The sequence below is a fragment of the Carlito syrichta genome, unplaced genomic scaffold, assembly GCF_000164805.1.
Source record: "Carlito syrichta isolate Samal-C Ts95f unplaced genomic scaffold, Tarsius_syrichta-2.0.1 Scaffold302537, whole genome shotgun sequence".
Lineage (NCBI taxonomy): Eukaryota > Metazoa > Chordata > Mammalia > Primates > Tarsiidae > Carlito > Carlito syrichta.
Genome location: NW_007246633.1, coordinates 640,700 through 649,843, shown reverse-complemented (window position 1 = coordinate 649,843; position 9,144 = coordinate 640,700). Strand labels below are relative to the sequence as shown.

Here is a 9,144-nt window from a genome sequence, read left to right as displayed (position 1 = left end):
ATTTATTGTAGAGATGAGGTCTCGCTGCCCAGGCGGGTCTCGAAGCTGCGGGCTCAGGCATTCCACTCACCTCAGCCTTCCAAAGGCACAGGATTACAGGCTGAGCCACCGAGCCCAGCACTTTTTTTTTTTTTTAATTAAATCCTTAGTGTTCAAATAACCTGTGTCAATTCTGTCTCTTGGCCAGACTCCGACTAAACTGGCAAGCTTAAGTAGAAAAGAATTTATTTAAATGATACTGGGTACACAATTGAGCATGGTGGCTCTTTGAGAGGCAGAGGTGAGAGGAATGCCTGAGTCCAGGGGTTCAAGACCAGCCTGGGCAACTTGGTGAGACCTCATCTCTACAATAAATCAAAACAATTAACCAGGCATGGTGGTGCACACCTGTGCTTCCAGCTACTTGGAAGGCTGAGGCAGAAGGATCACCTGAGCCCAGCAGGTCGAGGCTCCAGTGGCCATGAGCATGCCACTGCACTTCAGCCTGGGCGACAGAGTGAGACTCCGACTCAAATAAATAAATAAATGAACACATAAATAAATAATACTGGGTAGCTCATAGGATAAACAGGATAGCCTGAAAACCAGGCTTGAAAAGACACCACACTCACCTTGCAGGAGTCATTTGGGCAAGACACACTGCTAGGGCCTTCAACATTGCTGAATCTGCCATCACCACCATGAATCCTCAAATACAGCAGATAATGGTCACACAGGCAAGGCTTATTCTACAGATAAAGAGACAGGACAGTAAGGAAATTCAAAGCCAAGTTTTTACACATTTTCACTTTTCTTAGATTCATTTCTTGAAAAAATATTTATCCAAGTCCTTCTATGTGGTGAGCATTAGAGAAGAGCAAAGATAAATGTCATAGATCTTGTTTCCAGAAACTTAAAATGTAGACCAGTGTTTCTCAACATGAGAAACTTTTAAAAATACAAAATAAAAATAATAATAAAACCCTTGGGTCCTGTTAAAAATACGCTGCTCACAGAGATTCTGTCTTATTCTAGTGGGTGGACTATGTACTTTTTTTTTTTTTTTTTTTTAATCAGAGTCTCACTCTGTTGCCCAGGCTGGAATGCAGTGGCACGCTCCTGGCCACTGCAGCCTCAGCCTCCTGGGCTCAGGCTATCCTTCCGCCTAAGCCTTCCAAGTAGCTGGAACTACAGGCATGCACTACCACACTCGGCTAATTTTTTGATTTATTGTAGAGACAAGGTCTCACCCTATTGTCCAGGCTGGTCTCGAACCCACGGGCTCAGGCAATCCTCTCGCCTCTGCATCTCAAAGTGCTGGGATTATAGGCTTGAGCCACTGCATTGAACCACACCCAGCCTTCTATGTACTTTTTTTTTTTTGAGGTTTCTACTTAACATTTATTGCACACTCACTGTAGGCAACTGCTAAGCCCTCAAAATACAGAGCTTGGTAACACACAACTTCACTTGCAAGGACTGCAGATATACCTACTGTAGAAGAAAAAATCTCTTCTACAGGAAACATGTAAGCAAGAACAGCAATTTAGGTAAGAAAATGACACTAGGGTGTTTGAAATGGATATTTGCATCAGCAAGAAGTTCAGAAGTTTTCAAATATGATTAACCTAAAAATCTCATATTTCACTCAATAACCCTAGCTTTTAGCTATTTAGCCTTTCAGCCACCTTTTTACCCTTCCTCTTCTATTTTTGTCACTTTATACCTGCAGAGCTCTCAACTCCTTTGCTCCTGGTTTACCCCTCTTCTTAGTCTCTACAACTTTGCTGGGGGAGCATTTTAGCAAAGCTACTTCAAAAATGTGAGAAGTCCCACTGATCCAAGAAGAACTCTTACTCATAGAAATTTATACTAGGGAAAAAGGGATGCCTTCAAAATCTTAAATTAATTTCTTAAGTGATTTTATATGAGCATAAATACTTTAAGCTTAAATGCTTAACAGGGCATCACTGGCTAATTTAAAATATATCCACATAAGAAAGTCTTAGGCCAAGTACAGTGGTTTACGACTATAATCCCAGTGCTATTGGAGGTTGAGGTGTGAAGATTGCTCAAGCTTGTCCAGGAGTTCAAGATCAGTCTAGGCAACATAGCGAGACCCTTGCCTCTACAAAAAATTATTATTAAACAATTAAAATTTGTCTTCCAAGGAATATTTAATAACAAGGTAGATAACATATGCTTATCTAACAAGTAAGTACTTATGTCACTGCAGCTAAGCAAAACATTCCATTCACTGGGTTAAAAGGTCCTGCTTGTATATGTCTACTTCAATGCAATTTTTAAAATAACTGTAATTATAATTTCAGAACTTCAGAATTTGAATAGGTGCCATTATTGTTCTCTCCTCTTTTCATATGGGAAATGAAAATTCCTTTGAAAATCTTTTGAAGCTTGGATGAAAATACCACAACTGTATTCCTCAGGATTACTGTGTAGAGTCTTCGAGAATCAGATACAAGAGAAGCTTCAATTCAGCCTTTCAGAGAAGACATTCCAGCACGCATGATCTCATCAACCAAGAAAATGTTGGTGGCAATCACAGCACAAGAGTGAAGAAGCTGCTTCTTTCTTTTTTTTTTTTTTTTTGAGTTGGAGTTTCACTCTGTCACCCAGACTGGAGTGCAGTGGCCGCTCCCCGTCAGAAGCTGTTTCTTTACACAATGGTTCTCCCATATGCCTACTTCTGCTGCTACCATTGGCTCACCTGTGTTCAAGTCCACACCCACAAGTTGACCTGATTCTGAATGTCCTGCTTGAATTTTAACTAATGTTTCCTGAAGGCCAAAACCAGAGTTCTGAGCAAGAACCTCGGGAATAATGAGCAACGCATCAGCAAATGCCTGGACTCCAAGCTGGTCCCTGCCCTCTACACGGGGTTTATACTTCCTCAGGCCTTCTGCCTTCTCCACTTCTATTGCACCAGCACCTAGAACCACACAGTCATCATCAATAGCATTTTTCACAGCCCTCAAGCCATCTCTTATTGCATCTTTGATTTGAGTGTGAGTGTGTGTTTATTTGGTCCTTTGACCAATAAAGTGACAGAATGAGGATGTTACATTTCTCAATAAAGGTGAACTTATCTTCTCCCAATGTATAGTCATAGACAAGTCCTGCATGGTCCAAGCAGTCAGGATTCAAGTCATCAAAAGAATTTAGAGCTACCCCACCACAAGCAAGAGTCAACCTCTCCAAATTTCTCCTTTTAGCTCTGCACAGAGCTACTATGCTTTCTTTTGCAAAAGCATCTCAGGAAAAGGGGTAAATTCCCTTTTGATTAATAACAACAAATCCTTTATCTGAATCACCACAGACTTTCTTTTTCAGTTCTATTATTTTTTTAATTCTATCTCTTTTCTTCATATCAGGATGCCATGCTCCGTGGTCCGAAACAAGCCCTCCGATTAAGCTTGTATCAGTTTCAGATTTATGTTTCACCTCCATGATCTCAATCATGAAGAAGTCAATAGGTTCATCTTGTTTTTTAATGGCCAAAATAAAGCCCACTACAGCCTCTGTTAAGACATCTGCAAGCCCAGCATGAACTTTAGTACGAAGTGATGTTCTGGCCACATCTATAAGTGTTTCTCTGTCCATCTCTTTGCTTACTTTGACTTGTTCCAAAAACTGAAGGTCCTTTTCCTTTGCAGCTTCAAATCCTCCAGTGATTATTCTGGGATGAAGACCTTCAGAAATGTGGAGATCCCCCTGTTTCAGCAGCTCTCCAATGATTAGGACATTGGAAGTAGTACCATCACCAGTTATGTCATCCTGGGCTGTTGCTACTTTTGCTATTAAGGAGGTTTTGGGTGTTGAATTTGCATTTCGTGAAGCAGCAGATTGCCGTCTTTCATGAGCTTGATGTCTCCAGCGCCAGAAACAAGCATCTTCATGGTGCCCTTGGGCCCCAGGTTGGCCTTCAGCACGTCCTGCTGCATCATCCCGTGCCATGCTGATGTTGACCGCCAGCGCCACCTGGGCTCGGACCACCTCGGCCTTGGTGTTCAGCATCTTCACGGCTGTCATGGCAACTCTGGCAGAGGAAGAAAAGGAGGCACAGATCACTTTGAGGAACACTCATATTACAGAAATAAAGAAATGTATGTAGCAGACCATATGTAGAGAAAGAAAAATAATTTTTTCCTCAACCCTCATAAGTTCTTAGTTGGAATGATCCCTGTATCAAAAGACAGAAAAAGCAAACAAATGTATTAACATGTGTATTTCACATATCATGGAACATACCCAGGGAATGAATAATTCTCAGAGAGGTGGCTTTGAATTCCAGCTTAGGCAGCATTTTGACAAAGAACAGCAATTTTTTTTTTTTTTTGAGTTGGAGTCTCACTCTGTCGCCCAGACTGGAGTGCAGTGGCCGCTCCCGGCCACCGCAGCCTCGACCTGCTGGGCTCCGGCGATCCTTCCGGCTCTGCCTTCCGAGTAGCCGGAATTACAGGCATGAGCTACCATGCTCGGCTGATTTTTGATTTATTGTAGAGATGAGGTCTCGCTGCCCAGGCGGGTCTTGAACCCGTGGGCTCAGGCAATCCACTCACTTCAGCCTCCCAAAGGCGCGGGATTACAGGCTGAGCCACCGAGCCCGGCTAGAACAGCAAATTTTTAGAGAAGCGACAAGACAACTAGCTAGCTATAAGCTATCTGGTAAAGCTTATAGATTTCTCTGGTACCATCGCCAGGCAGGTAAGGGTCTAAAGTTGTCTTCAGTAGTTAACCTTTGTTCTCCCTTGTAGTGAGGAATAGAATGAATGCCTTTTATCTGTGTAAATCTCTGTCCTGAGTTTAGGCAAATAGAGGGAAGGCACAGAACTTTCCTGGATCTGTTTCCTCTTAATTGTCTTCAGCGCCACAGTCCTTTGTATTTGGGGGTGATATATTCTGGTCTCCCACACATGTCTGTGGTCAATTTCCCCAGAAAGTGTATTTACTGATAAAAAGAGACAAAGGAAGAACTTCTTAAAAGATCAATTTTATGAAACTATGAGACTTCAGAAAAAGAACAGATTCTTCCTGCTTGATTTTAGGCAATAAATGCTCATTGTTTAACTGACCAGAACACCACAGCCTTCAGAGAAATATAGCTAGAGAAATCTGCTTCTTTTAGTTTTTGAATCACTCATTATTTTGACCAGCCTTAAAAAAAAAAAAGTCAGCCAGGCACAGTGGCTCACACCTGTAATCCCAGCAGTTTTGGGGAGGCCAAGGCAGAAAGATTACTTGAGTCAAGGAATTTGAGACCAGCCTGGGCAACACAGCAAGACTTTGCTTCTACAAAAAAATTAAACAATTAGCTGGGCATGGTGGTGCATGTCTGTAGCCCCAGCTATTTGAGAGGCTGAGTTAGAAAGTTCACCTGGGCCCAGGAGGTCAAAACTATGGTGATCATGTTGAGGTAGGATAGCTAGCATAGTTTAGACATAGATAGATGAGTTTCTTCAAGGCAGGTCTAATTTAGGCATTCAGATATCTTTCTTACTAGTACATGACCTTCACCCAACCAACCAGACACACTAGACCTGACCACCTTGCAAGTTAGAATGTGGAACTACCAATATAGTAATCATAGAAACAATAGGGAATTACCGAAAATACAGATATGATGTTCTTTAAAAATGTTAAACTCTAGTTAAGCAATACATTTCATTATTTAGAAGGTCCTTGTGACTTTAAAATGTTGAGTGACGGTAATCAAAACTTGTTACCAGATACCTACAGCCCTCTGCTACTAGCTTATGGAATAATTTGTTTAATCATCATTGTAAAGTTCTATAAATCTTCTTGTCAAAGGGAAGTAGGTGTCCTTTCTGTCAAGGCACCCACATTCTCTCTTGAACATGTCTTTTTTTTCTATTAAACTCTGTCTTAAACTATACTTTGAACTTGCTCTGAAATTCTTTTTTGTGACATCAAGAACACACAGGGCAACTACACCCCATGCCACCCAGCATCAATACCACTGCACTCCAGTCTGGGTGACAGAGTGAGACCCCAACTCAAAAAAAAAAAAAAATTCCTGCAAGCTATTTCCACCTAGGAACCACCAATAAATGCATTTTTTTGTCTTTTGCCAGATAAAAGCGTATCAAGTTTGAATATGTTTCTTTCATTGTACGCTGGTAAGTCTAACTTCTTCTCTTGTTGTATTCGTATATTCTTTCTTACTCTTTTTTTTATTTGTTTTTTGTTTTTTGAGTTGGAGTCTCACTCAGTCGCTCAGACTGGAGTGCAGTGGCCACTCCCAGCCACCGCAGCCTCGACCTGCTGGGCTCCGGCGATCCTTCCGCCTCAGCCTTCCGAGTAGCCAGAATTACAGGCATGCGCTACCACGCCCAGCTGATTTTTTGATTTATTGTAGAGATGAGGTCTTGCTGCCCAGGCGGGTCTCGAACCCGCGGGCTAAGGCAATCCACTCACCTCAGCCTCCCAAAGGCGCGGGATTACAGGCAGAGCCACCGAGCCTGGCTTCTTTCTTACTCTTAACACATTTTTCTTCCTCCTTTCCTGGCTCCCTTTCCTAATAAATTGTTACAACCTGACTGGGTTCTTATGCCTGCTGCATAGAAAAGCCAATATGCTGTCAGTAGTCATTGTCATAGAGAAAGGGTTTAATAAATGCAAGGCCACTGAACTGGTGGATGGGAGATATTTCTTAAATCTGCCTCTCCAAGAATTTTAGGCTAGGGTTTTTTAAGGAATAGTTTGGCAAGCAGGGGTTTAGAAAATGGGCATTGTTGATTAGTTGAAGATGAGGTCACAGGGATGTCCAAACTGTCTTCTTGAACAGAGCCAGTTTCTGGGAGGAGGTCATAGGACTGGTAGAGGCAGCTTCTTGATATGCTTCCCTGGTCTGGGTGGGGTATAGGTCCGGCAGAGTGCAAAGTCTGGAAAACATCTAAAACACCATTCTTAGGTTTTACAATAGGTATGATCTACTACTGACCCAGGGGTAGTAAGCCATTGTAGCGGTAGCTATAATGCAGGGTGGGATCCCTGGAGATTAAAGCTACTCACACTCTTCGGCTGATCAAACTTCAGGATGCCATCAAGGAGAGTTTCTGCCCATTGTTTAAGGGATAATATGTTTATCAACCTCGTGGGCAGCGCCCACCACCTCCCTCACCCTTCACCGGGGTCAGGACGTGAAGATAATCAATTGCTCTCTATTGAAGTCACTGTGTGAACAACCCTGCAAGGAGAGCAGGCTTAGAAACAGCAGATTTGTTCAGTTCTAATCATCATTGCAGTAGGGCTCAGGTCTCTTCTACAGTTTTTACCCTGTGGTCCTATGTTAATTTTATATAGGTGGTTTCACTAGGTAGCAAATAAAATGTCCTTCAAGCTTTGCTTTTACTTCTAATGTGTTATTTTACACCCTCTCAAGCGCTAATGAAAAGTTTTTGTTAATTCCTGCTTAAAGAAATAGACGAAGAAAATGAAATCTTTCTACCCAGAAAGACAATATCTGGAAATTACTAATTAAGTAGCCAGGAATTCCATCAATAACAAACCCCCGCCCCCTGCTTACCAAAGCACCTCCAGTAATCACTCTACATAGACTTTAATTTACTTAAGAGCTGGTTTTGCCTTCCCATCTAAATCGCAAGGAAAGGCAAAACAAATCGCACTGTGAATTTGTCTTGTCAATTTACTATATAAATAACCCCGCTTCCTCCCTATTGTGAAGCATCAGTTCTCACTAGGAGTTCTGGGTAGTAAGGCCCCTTTAGTAAACATAGCTTTGCTTTGGCAAATATTGTTGCTGATCTACCCTGAGTTCAGAGCTTAATGCTCAACCTTACCTTGAAAAAGCAAAGGATTTTTTTGTGTGTATATGGAATAGAAAACATCTTTTACACTTTAGAGACACTATTTAAAAATAAATTCAGGTCCAACATAATGGACAAGAGGCAACACATAAACAAGACTTTTTAATAAATACAATACAAACTCTCTCCCTACAGAGTACTGACTACTAGTAAAATGATATATAGTATTTCAGGCTTGACAAGATCTCTCTGGTATAAACCATTTTTATTTTCCAGGGCACAGAGATCATCTAAATATTCATAGGGCCCTTCAGTTATATTTTGGCTCCTATATCAGCAGAGTTGAAGAGAAAAACAACAGCAGGGTGTAAGCTTCTGCTTTCAGATATAGAGTAACAGAAAACTGAACTCGAAGGTCCTTCCAGAAAGGAAATATACTTATTGATAAAAAGAGAAGCTCAGCGATAAAGCAGATGTCAGGTTGCCCTCAATGATGTTAGCAAGAGCCCAGGTTTTCAAATCCCTGCTCTGCCATCTACATCGGCATCTTCATCCTGAAGCTGGTTCTCCTCCTAGTTGTAAAGTGGCTGTCAGGAACAACTGGAGTTTCTCTCTAAAGGGGGAGAAAGTACTTTCTTGGAAACCACAAGCAAACCTCTCCTCAAGGATCTGCAGCCAAAACTTGGTCACGTGTTCATTCCTAAACCAATCCCAGGCAAAAGGGAATATGCTACCTTGAATTATTCTAGCCCGGGGTAAGCTTTCCCTCTGATACTTGCTGCTTGGGGGAGGGTGGAGGCCTGAACAAAATGAGGGCTCTGTTAGAAGCAGGAGAAATGCCACCCTGTCCCCCACCTGGAGGCAGAGTCTTTACTGAGTAGGAGCGTTTAACTGTTACATTAAAGACGGAAGTACATTGAGGACCCTTCCCACCAGTAGATTCCAAGAAGACTCAATTCCTGATCTTAAGTTCATTTGTTCCACCCCCTAAGCTGAGGCACTATGTAATATTAGGACATTGTGCAGGTTCTTCAAGAGGTACAAAAGTAATAAAAACAATTCTGCCTCAAGAGTATTGCACAGGGAGAGTCATATGAGGTATTTGTCAATAACAACAAACAGTTGACTCCCTTTGTGGACAGTTTTATCTCCAATAGGACTTCCAAGGAGGGAGATCACTGCTGAGGAAATTATGAGGACTAGCAACAAGAAGAAGGTGGCTTCTGAGTTAAGCCTTGTGACAGATCAAATTTGACATAGTAGGGGAGATTGGTCTTCCTGGGTGAAGGGCTAGCAACGGAAGAAGAAAGTTAAAAGACCTGGTGAGGGAATTACTCCCCGACCAAAAGGGCAAATG

General features: G+C 42.0%; 1 pseudogene across 1 annotated transcript; it reads right to left on the bottom strand.

Moving 5' to 3' along the window:
* Positions 1–2,474: 2,474 nt before the first annotated feature.
* LOC103259146 lies at positions 2,475–4,029 on the bottom strand (annotated as a pseudogene). The gene is made up of 2 exons (XR_002481900.1): positions 2,650–4,029; positions 2,475–2,571 (listed from the first exon to the last, which is right to left on the bottom strand). The product of XR_002481900.1 is annotated as a T-complex protein 1 subunit zeta-like (transcript).
* Positions 4,030–9,144: the final 5,115 nt, after the last annotated feature.